The 16,897-nt window shown below is 40.7% G+C and overlaps 1 protein-coding gene across 5 annotated transcripts in view; it reads right to left on the bottom strand.

Annotated features, from left to right (window-relative positions):
* Nucleotides 1–16,897, bottom strand: part of LOC149163271 (uncharacterized) — a 139,749-nt gene that overhangs the window by 92,083 nt on the left and 30,769 nt on the right. For 2 of the 5 annotated variants that reach the window (XM_089430698.1, XM_089430700.1), the window contains exon 3: nucleotides 2,822–2,871. The exons of the other annotated variants lie outside the window; for them this stretch is intronic. The gene's annotated coding sequence lies outside the window, so the exon portion shown is untranslated. The remainder of the gene's footprint in view (nucleotides 1–2,821; nucleotides 2,872–16,897) is intronic. 5 annotated transcript variants of the gene reach the window in all.

Here is a 16,897-nt window from a genome sequence, read left to right as displayed (position 1 = left end):
AGAACCTTAGTAATGGATGTCTTGGAGATGGATTCGTATAGTATACAAAAGGATGTTGATGTTGCAAAAGTAGATAACGAAAAGGGCCATCATGAAGAGGTAATTCTATTTTTGAAGTTCATTTTTGACTTTTGAAAGTAAGCATCTAGTTGGATTGAAATAGGGCTACCAACAGATGGTTGAAGAAATTCACCCCTACAACTAGTACAATTAAAATCTGATGGATGATTTTGAAAAGATCATGACTTAGAGGAGGTAGTTGTATAAAGGATAGGCAAATGATAACAAAGAAGGTCACTTACCGATGAAAAGAAGGATGACATGACTAGCATTACTTGGTTCAACACTATGTTTCGTTGAAAAAGGGAAAGTGGTGTACGTTGTCGCCTGGACTGTACAAGCACCGCAACAATGCTCAGGATGGGGGTTGTCACTCTGGTCCCCACCCACTACGTTCTAGTTGTATCCCCACAACAGCCTATGGGGGGTAGTCCCTATGGAATGAGATGAAGGAAAACAAATTGCAAGTTGGGAGACATGGATGAGTGACCTAGCCAATTGGTTAAATTCGAGCAAAATTATTGATTAAATTAAATTTAAGTATGAAACCAATGCCTTAATGGAGTCACAATTTCTTGCTTATAGTAAAATGGAACCAAATGACCGGATGGACACCCGCGCCTTAAGATAATTGACTAACCTGAATAATATGCAAACCTATGACCTATGTGTGATGCAAAGATCTTGGTTATTTTTAGTTAAATGCCTAATCTAGATGTAACCTTCCTTTAACTATTTTGAAGTTGGGCTCCAAGGTAGGTTATGGGAAGGAGGCCAACAGGAAGCGGGTTAGGGCCTGATTAACGATATCTTATGTTGTGCTCCTATCACCTGATGTCTCTAGCGCTGTAGTGATTGTGGCTCTGACAACTACAAGGTCACCGTGTTAACCACCGAAGAGTTGTCGAAGACCCTCAAGCCAAGTGAGAAGGGTTGCCCTATCTATCTATCAACCTAGCTTATGCTAGGAGGTAAATTATTAATGCAATCTAAATCTAATATGATTATGCAAGAGATTATGGGTGAGATTATCTTGAGTTAAGATTGCTTAATTTATTGAAGTATTTATGCGAAATTTGTCTTAACGCAAGAGTACTTAACAATGTTGTGATAAGATAAGTGCTAAGAGATACAAGTGTAAATTTCAAGTAACCAACTTATCCACCAATGATTATTAACACAAGATATTATGCCAATCAACAAGATCAATGTCAGATTCTGAGTGCAAAGATGATATAAGCCAATTTCAAATCTATGACAATTTATATCAGCAATGAAAATTCAAAAAATTCAGACTTTATCAACGTTATAACAACAGTGAGGAAACCACTTCAAATCATGAAATTTGCCTTAGACATAAAACATAAAATTTCTCAATGACCAGCAAATGTAAATTAACTTATTTAGCCCACTTAGTGATGATGTATTCAGTGATATTTCAGATCTGATTGTTAGTTTACAGCAGTAAACAACCACAGATCAGCAAGCTAAAGATGCCAAAAATAGATGGTCAATATGCCCAAAAATAGTAAAAATGCACTAGAACTCAAAAATTTCAAATTTTAGGGCTTTTAGGAAGTGTGATTCAAAAATTTCAGAACTGATAAATTTATTACAACAGTAAATTAGTGACAGATCAGCGAGCTAAAAATACTGAAGATGATGCCCAAAATGTCTAAAAATAGTAAGTTTTTACCGGAAACTGAAAATTCAAATTTTTTTTATTTTTATTAAGAATATGCTTCAGAAATATTTCAGACTTGAATTTCACAGTTATGCAGTAAATTCCAGCAAGCTAAAAAGTTAGATCTAGGTCAAATTAGAGATGCCCAAGTGGCCAAAACTTGTGAAAATTTAGATTTTGCAATTCTAATTGATTTTGACCAATTAAAATGTGATTTTAGGGCTTAGATATTAATGATTTGATTGTTGTAACAAAACTGAAGCAAAACAAGGGTTTAGAGGTCAAACCCTAGGCCTAAGGCCTTGAAGATCCCACGGTTGAAATTCGTTGAAATTTTGGGATCACGTTGCCACTTGAAAAATATGAATTTTGAGACCTTAAGCCTGCAAAACCGCCAAGTATTTAGCCTTAAAACTTCAAATTAGGGTTTCAGGTCAATTTAGGGCAAAAGAGGCTAAAAAAATGGAGAACAAGGCTAGGGGAGATGAATTTGCAGGGATAAAAGGGCTAGGATGGTAGATCGGGGCCCAAAGATGAAGGATAAGGCCTCAAAGAGGCAATGCTATGCCTAATAAGGCTAGCGTTGGGGGTATGGAGGGCTTAGAGGCCTAGGAAGAGCCCTAAGGCCTATGGCCTATGGCCTAAAGGCCAAGGAAAGGGAGTCGCAAGCCCTTAGAGGGATGCAGCCTAGGGAGAGAGGGAGAAAAGGGCTGAGGAGGAAGGTCGAGGGAGGATGGAGGACGGAGGAAGGCCGAGAGAGGAGGGCCAAGAGGGAAGGAGGCCAAGAGAGGGGAGGCCGAGAGGAAAAGAGGAGGCCGCAAGGCCTTTTGGGCCTGTGGCTAGGGTAAAGAAGGGAAGTTGTAGCCCCTAAGGGTCACGGCTAGCCCTAGGAGGGCTAGAAACCAAGACGCTGGAGGGAGAAAGGTTGACACTGAGGCCTAGGAAGGCAAAACCGAGGCTAGAAACACTGAAAAGCTTGAAACTCTTGCTCCGAAAAAAATTATGCTCCAACTCTTTGATTTTCTGAAAATTCTTCTGTGGAAACCCTGCAAAAAAATCCAAGAGGCTAGATCTTACCCTCAAGGGCCTAGATCTAGCTCTTCTTCCACTTGACTCCTTGATCTAACCTGCAAAAATAAAATTTACAACACCCAAATTACAAATATATACAAAATAAATCTAAAAACCCCAACCCAAGTTAGAAAAATAATTTACAATTAAAATTACAAAATATACATGGGTTTTAAAATAGATTTTGAAAAAATATTTTTATGATATTTTTTCCTTAAAAGAATGGCTAGAATGCTTCAGAAAAATTAATGTTCACTATAGCCCAAGCGAAGATTCAATCCACCACATAAAAACTAGAGATCCAAGCAAAGTAACCCTTGCCCATAGTTTGTGAACCTGGAGACCAAGGATTGAGGTGCACACACTATGTATTATCTCAAAATAATAATATAAAGCACCACATAGGAAGTCTGTAGTCAATACATACCATAGATCAACAAACAAGAACACCTCGAGTTGCACCCCAAAGTCTTTTATTATAGTAGAAAAGATAGTTCCAAACGGAACAATAATTTACAAAATGCTTCAGCAACAATTCTAGCCAAAGATCAAGATGACTAGAGACTCAACTGGCTCTCTAATTTATAGATAAATCCTCAAATGGAAAAATAATGGCTAGTTTCTTTGATCCTTGTCAAAATAATCTTGTTTGTTGATAAACAATTCAAGATCTTTTAATCTTGGCCCTCGATTTTTTATTTTTGAGGAATTTTCGAATTTATCATTTAATTCATTTTTAATTAATTTTGAGCTAATTTCCACAAAAATTTGACTCTGACTTAACCACCAAGGGTCTGAGGGTCCAAATTTTCTTGAAATATATATAATATTCCCTTGGTGGAGGACCTTTACAATTGACTCTTTTAAAACCCACGAATTTTTCATTTGGAGAATTTATTTTCCTAAGACAATTTAATTTGACTCTAATTAATTAGTTTTTTTGGCTTAGAATTTAATTTTATTTTGCCAGAAAATTAATTAATTTACACGAGGGGATTATTATTTTTCCAACCCTCTAATCCATAAGTTTTTTCATTTACAAGACTCAAAGAGGGAATCCACATTTGGCTTAGGCCCTCAAAACACATAACCCATCTACGACACAATATGATCTAGTAATAAAATAATTAAGTCAACTAGCGTAAATTATTGCCAAACCACTTTTACATCAGACTCGACTAAAACACTAGGACTCACCTAATAATTTCACAATAAATTTCACCCTGGCTTTGGGGTTTAAACTAGAGGGAAAAAAACTCCTCTAATTAGCCGTGTCGAAAAACACAGGTAATCAGTGAGATTAAAAAACCTCTTAGGATGGAATTTATCATCAATTATAGGCTTACCTAGGTTGTTACATAGACACAAGGTTTTACTAAGATCATTTACAATATATAACTTGTAGAATGAGATGACCATGACACATGGACTGCTGATATGTGATCCGGTCCTTGTTGAAAAAGTTGGTACTTCTGCTTCCTGAAAACTTTGACAATCTGAGTGCAATAGTGTAGAAGATGGTCGAAGCCCTACGAAGAAGTTATGAAAGGAGATGGCTCCATGATGTAGAAGTTGAAATTTATTCATGACATGATGATGCAAAAAGAGGAGCCCTACAAGCAACTAATAGTACATGATCTCTACGGAAGAACAAATAGTTGTTGTTGGAAACAAATTCATAGTTAAGAGGGAGCTTAGGTATATTCCTTTTATGTAAAGTAATGATTAGATCCTTCCTAGTTGAGAGGGAGAGATAGACATATCATTCTTGTCTTCACATCATGAAGAAAGAATGGAGGATTGGGTAGTCTTGAAAACTAATACTCTTTGAGGATGAGGTAGGGCATCCAATAGGAAAGAGAAGTCAAATAGGAGATTCCTTGAGGAAGTGTAAATCCAAGAAGAGAATGGTTCTAAAAGGACATACCTTGTGAACATCCAGATGGGGTATGTGCCTTGAGAGGCAATGATGGAGATGTCTATAAATCATTGTCTCCCCAACATTGTGCTCTAATCTAGTGGAGAGATAAAGTTGTCAGTCAAGGCATTGCCATATAAAAATGTTGGTTGCCATATAAAAATGTTGGTTGACATGATGAGACGCACTAACATAAGTTAAAAAAATAGCTTATGAGATGGTGTTGACACCTAATCATGGGGATTGGGTGAACAGTTGTAAAATAGTGTAAATAATAAATAATGGAAAAGGAAGAGTCATCGGTAGATGAAACTCAAGAGTCACTCCCTTATGTATATAACTATGAGCAATCTAAATGAATAAACAGATTTCATTTGAGTTACCTCCTAGCCTGACATGGTATCAGAGCCAACGCCATTTTTGGCTTCCCTCTCTACTTTGTAACTCCCATTCTGCCTATTCTGCCTATGTTCTACATCCTTTGCAGACTGACATCTTTGTCAAATCCCTGCGAAATTTCATGCATTATTGAATGCACTAGTGCGTTAAACGTTGGGTTTCATGCATTACTGAGGCAACTTGGTGCGGTGAGTGTGGACTGTGCATTTCCTGGAGGTACACAGCGGAAGCGTGGTGCTGTGGACGGCATTGATAGCGTTGAGGTTTGGTATATGTCGATTTTTTTGTATGGCGAATGAATGTTGTAACATTGAATGATTGTGGTAGAATATCGACACCACCATAGAACTCCAGTTATGTTGAATGTTGTGGTTTTGAATCTGCTGTGGAAACGCTGCAAGGAGGTGTGATTTCCTTCCAATCCGCCTGCTCCCAAACACAGCATCCAAACGCTGCTCCCTCGACCCTCCGTTGCACAGTCGAACTCCCTCCTGCACAATCGGCACCCTCACACCCCACGTTGCATCTTATTCACACCCCACGCTGCATCTTATACGCTCTACTCAGAGCTGGAAGTTCCACAATGAAAATGGGTGCTTGGGGTATTTGGAGGCCCAGGCGAGAGTTTTGCAGCGGCCACCCCTCCATAAGTTCTTGCGCATTGTTTTGTCAGCACTGCGAGCAGTTTGGTTCCCACCATTCGCTATGCCTCCCCACTGTAAGTTCATTTGACTCCGTCATTGCACTACCCTCCGTGGTTCCCCGTTGCACCACCCTCCGTGGCTCCCCATTGCACCACCCTCCGTTGTCGAGGCGCCCACCGTGGGGCCCGAACCCATAACATATAAACACCGCTCCCCCAGTCAACAACTCCGCACAGTCCAGGTCAATATCTCCCCATACCACCATACTCGAGTTTATTCCGTACTCGCTCCCACCGCTTTTTAATACTATGTTTTATATATTACTGTGTGGCTCCCATCGCCTCCCTAATATAAGCCCCTCCCCATATAATACCTCTGCTATATTTATATTAGATTTGTTATTTTTTTTTACAAAACTACCACGGGAAGTGTTATTTCTTACAACATATTGGCAGCAGAAGTATATTTTTTTTACAGTACACAGATTTTACAATGCATTCATTGATATCTATTATGGGAGTGGTTCTCACCGGGAAGGAGAACTATCCAGAATGGTCATGGAAAATCAAACACACTCTAATTTTTAATGAGTTGTGGAAAGGAGTGTGTGTTGGAGAAGGAGACAGAGAGCCACAACAGCCTACCTCAGACAAGGAATTCGCCATTTGGGAAAATAAGAACAGCAAGGCTTATGCCTTGATTGTAGCATCTGTAAATGAAGTGGTGATTCGCCATATTTCGCCATTTTCAAATGCTTTTGAAGCCTTACAAAAATTGAAGGAACTCTATGACTCACACTCTACGCTTGAAGTTGTTCAATTGATGATTAAATTGTTCAGCCTTCAATTACAAACTGATGATCCTCTTGCTCTTGCATCAAAAGTAAAATCTATTATGCATGATATCAAAGTCACTAATCTTGAACTTGACATTCCTCTGATAGCTTTTGTCAAGGCATTTTATCCCACTTATTCAAATTATCTTGAGTCATTGCAAGCAAATGGAAACCTCAAAGAAATTACCTTTGACTCCCTTGTGAATAAATTTGCTGAGAGAGAGAAAGCTTTTGGGAAGAAGACAGCTCCTCAGTCTTCTGAAGAGGCTGTGTGTCTTGCACATAGAGAAAAGAATCTTGCTCAAGATTCTTCCAGAGGAAGAGGTGGTCGAAGAGGAAGAGGAAGAAGAAATTTCAGAGGCAGGGGGGCAGACACTCTCAAGGAGAAAATTCAGATTTGCATTGCATACGTTGCAATAGAGATGGATCACATGATGCATCCACATGCAAGTTGCCTTGGGACAGAATTGAGCAGGAAAGAAATCAACCCAAAGGTAAAACTAATGACAAAGAGAAAGGTAAAGCACCTGAATCCGCTCACTATGTTGTGGCACATTGTAATATTGGAGTAAATGAAGACTTATTTAATGCTTCACTTGCTTCTTGGAAAAATGATTGGTTGCTTGATTCAGGAGCAACTTGCCACATGACCTTTAGAAAATATTTTTTTGAAGAATTCACTGACAACGTTGATGGAGCAATATACTTTGCAGACAAATCAAAACTCAAGCCATCGGGACTTGGCACAATCATGCTTAAATTCCCTGGTCTTCCAGACTTTCTTATGCGTGATGTTTTATATCTCCCACCGCTGAGGAGGAACTTGCTGTCCTTGGTCCACATCCGCCAGCAAGGACACTCCATTCATATGTGTGATGGCAAAGTTGAGGTGAGAAAAGCATTAGATTACTCACTTGTCATGACGGGGATAGAAGAAGAAAGGCTTCTCAAGCTGCAAGGTACCTTTACTCGTGCACAAAATTTCTCATACAATTTTCATTATGATGAAGGTACATTTCCATCAAGTTTATTATGGCATGCTAGATTTGGACACTTGAACTATGACAGCATAGCCTTCGCTTGTTGAAGAAAAATGGTGTTACTAGTTTGCCTACAATTCCTAAGAAACTTAAGCAATGTGATGCTTGCATTATAGGAAAGCATAGCAAACAGTCTTTTCATGATTCACATTCCAGAGCACATAGAAAACTTGAACTCATTCATTCAGATTTATGTGGTCCAATTCCTATTCCTTCTGCAAATGGAAATAAATATATGATGACATTTATTGATGACTACACCAGAATGTGTTGGGTTTATTTATTGAAGAACAAATCTGATGCTTTTCAAACATTCAAGAACCTTCATACATGGATTGAAAATGATGCACAATCTCATATTGGCTCTATTCGCATTGATAATGGAAAGAATACACTTCAAATGAATTTGAAAACTATCTTTGCCAACATGGGATCAAACATCAAACAATTGTGCTTTATAATCCCCAACAGAACGGAGTAGCTGAAAGAATGAATAGGACAATCTTAAATATGATGTGCTCCATGATGTTTTTCAAGAATGTAAAATTGATGTTTTGCGTTGATGCAATTCTATGTGTTGTATATGTAAAGAATAGATGTCCATCTAATGCTATTAGAAACAAGACTCCTTATGAAATGTGGTATGGCCACATTCCTTCGGTAAAGCATGTCAAAGTCTTTGGTTCCACCTATTATGCCTTGATACCAAAGGTACATAGAAACAAACTTGGTGCAAGGCGTCGTAAGTGTATCTTCTTGGAGTATTTGTTGATTTGGGGTAGCATCGGATGTGCTCTAGCCATGAAACTTGGTGGAGAGGCTAACGCACATGAGATCTTCAATACCCAGAAAGGGTTTGGGCACATTCTAAACAGTTTGGGAGATATTAAAATAATTAATATTTTTGACGTAATCCCTAAGTCCAAACTTAGGAAAAATAAAATATTAATGTGAATTAATATGACACTGTGTTAGAATGGTCCAAAAGTCATGGATCAAGCCAGATCTAATCTTAGCCGTTGATTAAGGACTTAATCTCGGCCGTTGATTTGTCAACGAGAAAAGTATAAGAGGAGGCTTGAGGGTCACTTGGAGAATATACAGAGGGAGACCAGTCAGTTCAATTTCTGGAGCAGGGTTAGCTGAGAAATTGAACCAGTGGTCTGGTGAGCAGTCAAGAGGTAGCAAGTACGGAACAGAGAGACGGTAGATCAACGCAAAGAGGCAAAAGAGGCAGACACAGGGCCAGAGGGAGCCACGCAGAGGCAGCAGAGACTGTGCAGAGCTAGCAGGTCCTGCGTCATCCACGCAGAGGCTGCAGGAGTGACGCAAAAGGCCAGAGAGGTTGCACGGAATCTCAACAGGCTGATGCAGAGGGTTTCAGGTCACGTAGAGGCCAACAGGGCTAATGCTAGGTTCAGAAGAAGTGTTGGAGAATTTGTCTATCTGTGTGTAAGCTAGTTTGGCACCCTATTGTACTAGAAAATGGCTAAATAATAAAATCCTCCCTTGCTACACCGGTTTTCCCACATTGGGTCTTTCCGGGGACATTAATCCAAAATATCTATGTCAATGTGTTGATTCTTGTGCATATGTGTGTTTCTATATTACAGTGTGATATCTGCAGCAGTGTTTATTTTAATGTTTATTGAAGTGATTTCATAAATAACTTATGGTGGAATAAGTAGGAAAAGTAAATCAGTTGTTGCAATGATAGAATTTTCACATGGTATCAGAGCAAGTAATCAGAGACAGAAAGGGAAAATCAGTTATGGGTCGAGACCACGATGCAGAGGCATCCACCTCAGGGGACTCACGCAGATTTTCAGAAGATTGCACAAGAGAAAGAGATTTCGATTTCTCTATGTTGGCTTCCAGGCTGGAAGAAGAAGTGGCGTGCATGACTAGTGCTGCATCATCAGAAGTATGGTATATAGACAGTGGAGCCTCGTGGCATATGACGGGAATCAGGGAGTGTTTCTCAGAATATCGAGAAAAGAAGATGAACTTCGAGATCACCGTGGGGAACAAGGCAAAGTGTACTCCATTAGGGAAGGGTACCATGGTTTTTCAGACCGAATCGAGAGAGCGATTTCGTGCCACAAATGTGCTACATGTACCAGGATTGGGGATGAACTTACTTTCCGTGTCACAACTACAAGGCAAGGGCTATGACGTCTACTTCATCAAGGAAAAGGTATACGTCAAACACCCAAGCTGGAAAAAGAAAGTGCAGATCGAGATCAAAAGTAATCGATTGTATAGATTACAACTAGAATCACCAATGGCACTAATAGGCAGTCATGGGGACAAGGACTTGAACGAACTATGGCACAGTAGGATGGGTCACTTGCACCATGGAGCTCTAAGAATTCTCAGGAGCACTATGACAAGAGTTCTGGATCTAAGTACGGAACAAGATGATGCATGTAGGGGATGCGTTCTAGGAAATTATGCCAAGGCGACATTTCCTAGGAGCAAACACAGGGCCAAGAGTGTACTACGATTGATACACTCGGCATTGATGACCACTTGAGGAAAACTTGAATTTATTTTCTAAAAACCAAGGATGAGATTTTCTGTCGATTCAAGGAGTTCAAGGCTCTGGTGGAGAATCTGACTGGGAAGAAATAAAAGTTTTGCGCTCAGATAATGGTGGAGAGTATGTAGATAAGGACTTCATTGATTATTGCGCTAAGGAGGGCACCGGAAGAGAGTGGACATCTCCCTACAATCCAGAGCAGAATGGGGTAGCAGAAAGAAAGAACAGGACTATTGTAGAAGCAGCTAGGACCATGATGTATGATCAGGATATGCCAAAATTCCTGTGGGCGAAAGCATGCAACATAGTTGTGTATGTTCAGAACAAGACCTCCCTCATCGAGCATTGGGCAAGATTACTCCAAAGAAAGTCTTCACTGGGAAGATGCCTGAAGTCAGTCATTTTAGGATATTTGGGAGTTTAGCATATTTCCCCATACCCGAAGAAAAGAGGAAGAAGTTGGATCAGACTGCGGAAAAGGGATATCTGATGGGATATAGCGAGAACGCTAAGGCATACAGAATCTATCTTCTAGGGAGCACGAAGGTAGTAGTACGACGAGATGTAAAGTTCATGGAAGACAAAGCTTTCAGAAGATCTCACGAAATGCCTTCCGAGGAGCAGCCGAAAGAGGATCCGTTGGTCATGCCTCTTCAACCAACAGAAGTGAAGAATTCTTCCTCAAGTCAAGAAGATTCTCAGGATGAGGAGGAGGAGCGAACAGAAGCACCTGCTGGCAGAAGAAGAACTAACAGGGAACTTCGTCAGATTCAGCGTGATGCAGAGAACTTCATCGGTGAGCCAAGGAACAATAAGAGGGAGCGAAAATAGCGAGACAGATATCAGGCGTTAGTAGCTCAGGATGGAGAGCCTGCCAGTTTCAAGGAGGCAGCTCAATAGCAGGTCTGGCTAGATGTGATGGTAGAGGAGTATAACTCCATAATGGTGAACAATGTCTGGGAGGTGGTGTCAAGACCTCAAGACAGATCTGTGGTAGGTTCGAGATGGATCTACAAGATCAAATATGTTGTGCACGACAGTGTTGAGAAATACAAGACCAAGTTTGTGGCTAAGGGGTATGCTCAAAAGGAAGGGATTGACTATGAGGAAACCTTCGCCCTGACACTTCTATTAGGACCGTGATATCTCTTGCAGCCCAAATGGGATGGGAGATCCATCAGATGGATGTCAAGACGGCATTTCTGAATGGGGTAATAGAATAATAGATATACATTGAACAACCAGAGGGCTTTGAAACTCATGAGAAGAAGTCTCATGTATGCAGACTGAAGAAAGCCTTGTATGGGCTGAAGCAGGCACCGAGAGCATGGTATGGTCGAATAGATGGCTACTTGCAGAAGATGGGGTTTGTCAAGAGTGACACGGATCTGAATCTCTACTATCTAGTCGTAGAGAACGAGTCGCTTATCTTAGTATTATATGTGGATGATCTCTTTCTGACAGGATCATCCAGACTCATTGAGGACTGCAAGAAGAATCTAGCCACAAAGTTCGATATGAAGGATCTGGGACGAATGCACTACTTCCTAGGGTTGGAAGTTTGGCAGCAGAAAGGAGAAATCTTCCTTGGGCAAGGGAGGTATGCTACAGAAATCCTAAAAAGATTTGGGATGGGAGACTATAGACCTATGGCTATGCCAATGATCACCAACTAGAAGAAGATTGATGCATCAGAAGACAAGGATGTCGATCCCACCCTATACCAACAACTCATAGGGTCTGTGATGTATCTGGTCAATACCAGGCCAGATATTTGCTACACTGTCAACACCCTTAGTCAGTTCATGGTGGAACCAAAGAGGGCACATTGGGCAGCAGCTAGACACGTTCTCAGGTATTTACAGGGAACAGTTGATTATGGGCTCTTGTACACCAAGGGGAAGGTTATCAGGTTGAGTGGATTTACTGATGCAGATTGGGCAGGAAGTTCAGTGGATCAGAAAAGTACCTCTGGGTATTGTTTCAAAATTGTATCAGGAATGACCTCCTGGTGCACTAGGAAACCAAAGTCTGTGGCTCTGAGCTCATCTGAGGCAACATATATGGCAGCAAGCATAGCTTCGTGTGAGGCCATATGGCTTAGAAAACTATTGGTGAACATATTCAGAAGGAAAATGGAGGCGACCAGGATCATGTGCGATAATCAAAGTTGCATCAAACTCTTTGAGAATCCAGTGTTTCATGATAGGTCGAAGCATAATGATATCCAGTGTCACTTTGTCAAGGACTGTGTGTTGGGTTGCGTTATAATCTTTCCACGACTAGCCTCCCTAGTTAGAGGGCGGGCGGAGCCCCCCCTTCATTGTGCCAACTGCGCAGCAGGGGGTCACAGGGGGGGGCAACAGCCCCCCCTGTATGGGGAGTTTGAGGGGGGCAGTTAGCCCCCCTCTATGTGGTCCGGGGCAGCACCCCGAGGAAAAAAAATTTAGACCCTATACTAGGTTGGGCGGAACTACCTATGGTTTTGTGCATGGTTTTTCGCACATGGTTTTGGATGCAATGGTTTTCGGTCCAAGGTATTGGATGCTTCGGCATGTATAAATATGTATTGTAACATTGAAATGAACATAATGAAAAAATCAAGCTGATAGTCCCGGTTTTGGGATACAGAGGAAAATCTCTGTGTATATGTGTTGTATGTGTTATGCTCTCGCATTGTTTATTTTCTGTGTTTTAGAATTCGTATGCAGGTAATTTCTGTACGAGGTTAAAACCTACATTTGATATCAAAGTTGTTTTGGATTCAAGGGGACGCCTTTGTTGCTGAGGGGTTTCGCTTGGGCCTGTGGTAGACCTTGTTCAGTGGGAGATCTGCTAGATCGATTATAGTGGTGAAAGAAGATGACGAGCAATGGAAAGATAGAGATCAAGAAATTTAATGGTCAAAGTTTTGAGTTATGGAAACTCAAGATGGAGGATCTGTTGGTAGATAAAAATCAGTGGATCGCGATAGATCCAGGTACTAAACCAACGAGAGTGTCCGATGAAAAATGGAAGAAGTTGGATCAGAAGGCAAAGAGCACAATATGATTGTGTGTCTCAAATTCAATATTGTTGAATGTATTAGGGGAAGCTACGACGAAAGCTTTGTGGGACAAGTAGGGACTTTGTACCAATCTAAGTCTCTCGTGAATAAACTGTTCCTATGGAAAAAGTTGTATAACATGAAGATGAAAGATGGAGACTCGGTGACAGAGCATCTGAACGCATTTAATACTGTGGTAAGTCAGTTATTATCAGTTGATGTTAAAATTTCAGATGAAGATAAGTGCATCAGTTTGTTGTGTTCTCTAATAGATTCGTGGGATAGTCTGGTTATTGCAATAGGTAGCAATGCAACTGCCTTGCAGTTTGATGAAATAGTCTCATCCTTGCTGATGAAGGAGATGAGACAGAAAAATATGGAGAGACAGAATGGTGATGCCTTGTCTGTACGAGGACGGTCCCAGAACATAAACAAAAATAAGTCATCGAGTGGGAGATCTAAATCTCCAGGAAAACCAGTAAAGGTGGTTTGATGGAAATGCGAAAAGAAATGGCACTACAAAAGGGACTGTAAATCTAAAGCTCCTGAAAAAGGAAATGGATCTAATAATGCTCCTTCTGCAGAGAAGAAAACCACCTCAAATGAAGGTGGGGATGTGTACTTGGCTTCTTCAAGTACACATGTAGATCATGAGGCGTGGTTGATTGACTCAGGTGCATCCTTTCACTTCACTCCCCATAAAGAGTGGTTCTGCGAGTATGAGAAATACGATGGTGGTGATGTCTTCTTAGGGGATGATAGGAAGGCTAGAATCGTTGGTCGCGGAATAGTAAAGTTGAAGTTGCAAGGTGGAAGGGTTAGAACACTTCCGGGTGTTCTGCATATTCCTACATTGGCCATAAATCTGATTTCTATAAGCAAGTTGGATGATGCAAGTGTAAAAACAGTGTTCGAGAAGGATACCTACAAGATGGTTCAAGGAGCATTGGTATTGATGCTGGAGTTCAGATTGGAACTCTATACAAGCTGCAAGGTAGCATTGTTGTTGATGGGTGCAATAGTTCTATGGTTCCTGAAAGTGCAGCAAAAAATGTAGTGGTCTCTGGAGAGAAGACCATGCTGTGGCATCAATGAACATATTGGAGAGAAGGGCCTTCGAATACTTCATGGTAAAGGTATGGTAGAAGGTATGAGTAATTGCTCTTTGGATTTTGATTTCTGTGAAAATTGTGTATATGGGAAGGAGAATCGGGTGAGTTTCCCCTCTGGTGGTAAGAGGGCGAAACAGATATTAGAGCTTGTGCACAGTGATGTGTTTGGACCTGTGAAGGTTCCATCATTGGATAAGTCTGTGTACTATGTATCATTTATAGATGACTTCTCAAGGAATACTGAGTATATTTCCTTAAGAAGAAATCTGAAATCTTTGACAGGTTTAAAGAATTTAAGGCTCTGGTGGAAAACCAAACAGAGAAGAAGATGAAGGTGTTGAGGTCAGATAACGGTGGAGAGTTTGGCAGCAACGAATTTGAAGAATTCTGTAAGAAGTGTGGTATAGCATGGCAGAAGACTACTCCATACACACCTGAGCAAAATGGAGTTGCAGAAAGAATGAACAAGAAGTTGATGGAAAGGGCAAGAAGCATGCTCAGTGGTGCCGGGTTAGGACAAGAATTCTAGGTAGAGACAGTAGAGACAGCATGTTACCTAGTGAACAGATCACCTTTATCAGCGTTGGAGAATAAGACTCCACAAGAGGTATGGACTGGTAAGAAACCCTCCCTTCCACCCCTGAGGGTATTTGGATGTGATGCATATGTATATGTTCCAAAGGAGAAACAAAACCAAGTTGGAGAGTAAATCTAAAAAGTGCATCTTTATTGGGTATAAGGATGGTTTAAAGGGTTATAAGCTTTGGAACCCAGTAACAAGGAAGGTTGTGTACAGCCGAGCTGTGGTGTTCAGCGAGATGAAAGATGTTATTAAACATGAAGTCCCATCAAAGGAGCCTGAGAAGATAGAGTTTGAGCTTAAGGAAGAAGAATCAGACTCTACAGCAGAGGAAGAATCAGAAGATGAAGAGCCACAAACTCCGGATGTGAGAAGATCAGTTCGAGAAAGAAGACAACCGGAAAGGTATAGTCCATCTGCTTTCTGTTCAAATTTTGCTTTATTTGTTACTGATGATGATCCCAGAACTGTGAAGGAAGCAGTAGATTCAGAGGATGGCAAACTCTGGAAAGAGGCCATGGTTGATGAAATGGCATCTTTGCACAAAAATGAGGCTTGGGATCTGGTGGAGTTGTCGGCTGGAAGGAAACCCATTGGCAGCAAATAGGTGTTCAAGAAGAAGACAAATGCAGAAAGAAAGGTGGAGAAATACAAAGCTCGATTGGTAGCAAAAGGTTATTCCCAAGGGCCAGGAATTGATTTTGGTGATATTTTTTCTCCTGTTGCCAAGGTAGCTTCTATTAGATTACTTTTAACTGTTGCTGTTGCTTTTGATTTTGAGGTAGAACAGATGGATGTGAAGACAACATTTCTTCACAAGGATCTAGAAGAAGAGATCGACATGAAGCAACCTGAAGACTTTGCAGTGAAGGGTAAAAAAACACTGGTATGCAAGTTAAAGAAGTCTCTGTATGGGTTAAAACAGTCACCAAGGATGTGGTATCAGAAATTTGATACACTTATACGGGGACTTGGCTTCACCAAAAGCAAAGCAGATCACAGTGTGTATTTTAAATTAATTGGTGACCGTGTTATTTATCTAGTCTTGTATGTGGATGATATGTTGCTGGTTGGAAATGAGAAAGAAATTATCCAGGATTTGAAAACCCAATTCTCCTCCAAATTTGACATGAAAGATCTTGGTGCTGCAAACTATATTTTGGGCATGGAAATTAAAAGAGATCAGGCAAAGAGGAAGCTCTGGTTAAACCAGAGGAAGTATGTCGAGACAATACTACAGAGGTTTCATATGCAAGATAGTAAATCGGTGAAGGTTCCTATTCTGATTGGTGTAAAGTTATCTGCTGAATAGTGTCCCAAGACACAAGAAGAGGAAGAGGACATGTCCCGTGTTCCATATGCAAATGCAATCGGTAGCCTGATGTATGCAATGGTCTGTACTAGACCAGACATTACACATGTAGTGGGAGTATTGAGCAAGTTTATGTCAAAACCAGGGAAGGAGCACTGTACAGCAGTGAAGCGGGTTTTTAGGTATTTGAGTGGCACTAGTGATTATGGTTTGTGCTACCAAGGAAGACCAGGATTGGACAGAGTGTTGGATATTTGTGGCTTTGTTGATGCGGACTGGGCTAGAGATCTGGATCAGAGAAGATCTACAAGTGGGTATGTTTTTAACCTATTTGGAGGTGCAGTCAGTTGGATGAGTAAGAAACAAGTTGTAGTTGCACTATCAACTACAGAGGCAGAATACATGGCAGCCACTCATGCAAGCAAGGAAGCAATTTGGTTGCAGAGATTGTGTTCAAGTATGGGGTTAATAAAAGGAGCTATAAGGAGAAGCTGTGACAGCCAAAGTGCAATTTTCTTGGCAAAAAACCTTGCTTACCATTCAAAGACAAAGCACATTAATGTTCAGTATCACTTTGTGAGGGATATGATAGAAGACAAAAAAGTGTTGCTGGTAAAGGTGGACACTTTAAAGAATACTGCAGATGCATTGACA

This window comes from Pinus tabuliformis, chromosome 5_1 (genome assembly GCF_031772625.1).
Source record: "Pinus tabuliformis cultivar Carrire ecotype Pingquan chromosome 5_1, CPIR1, whole genome shotgun sequence".
Lineage (NCBI taxonomy): Eukaryota > Viridiplantae > Streptophyta > Pinopsida > Pinales > Pinaceae > Pinus > Pinus tabuliformis.
This window is presented reverse-complemented; position numbering and strand designations above follow the sequence as displayed.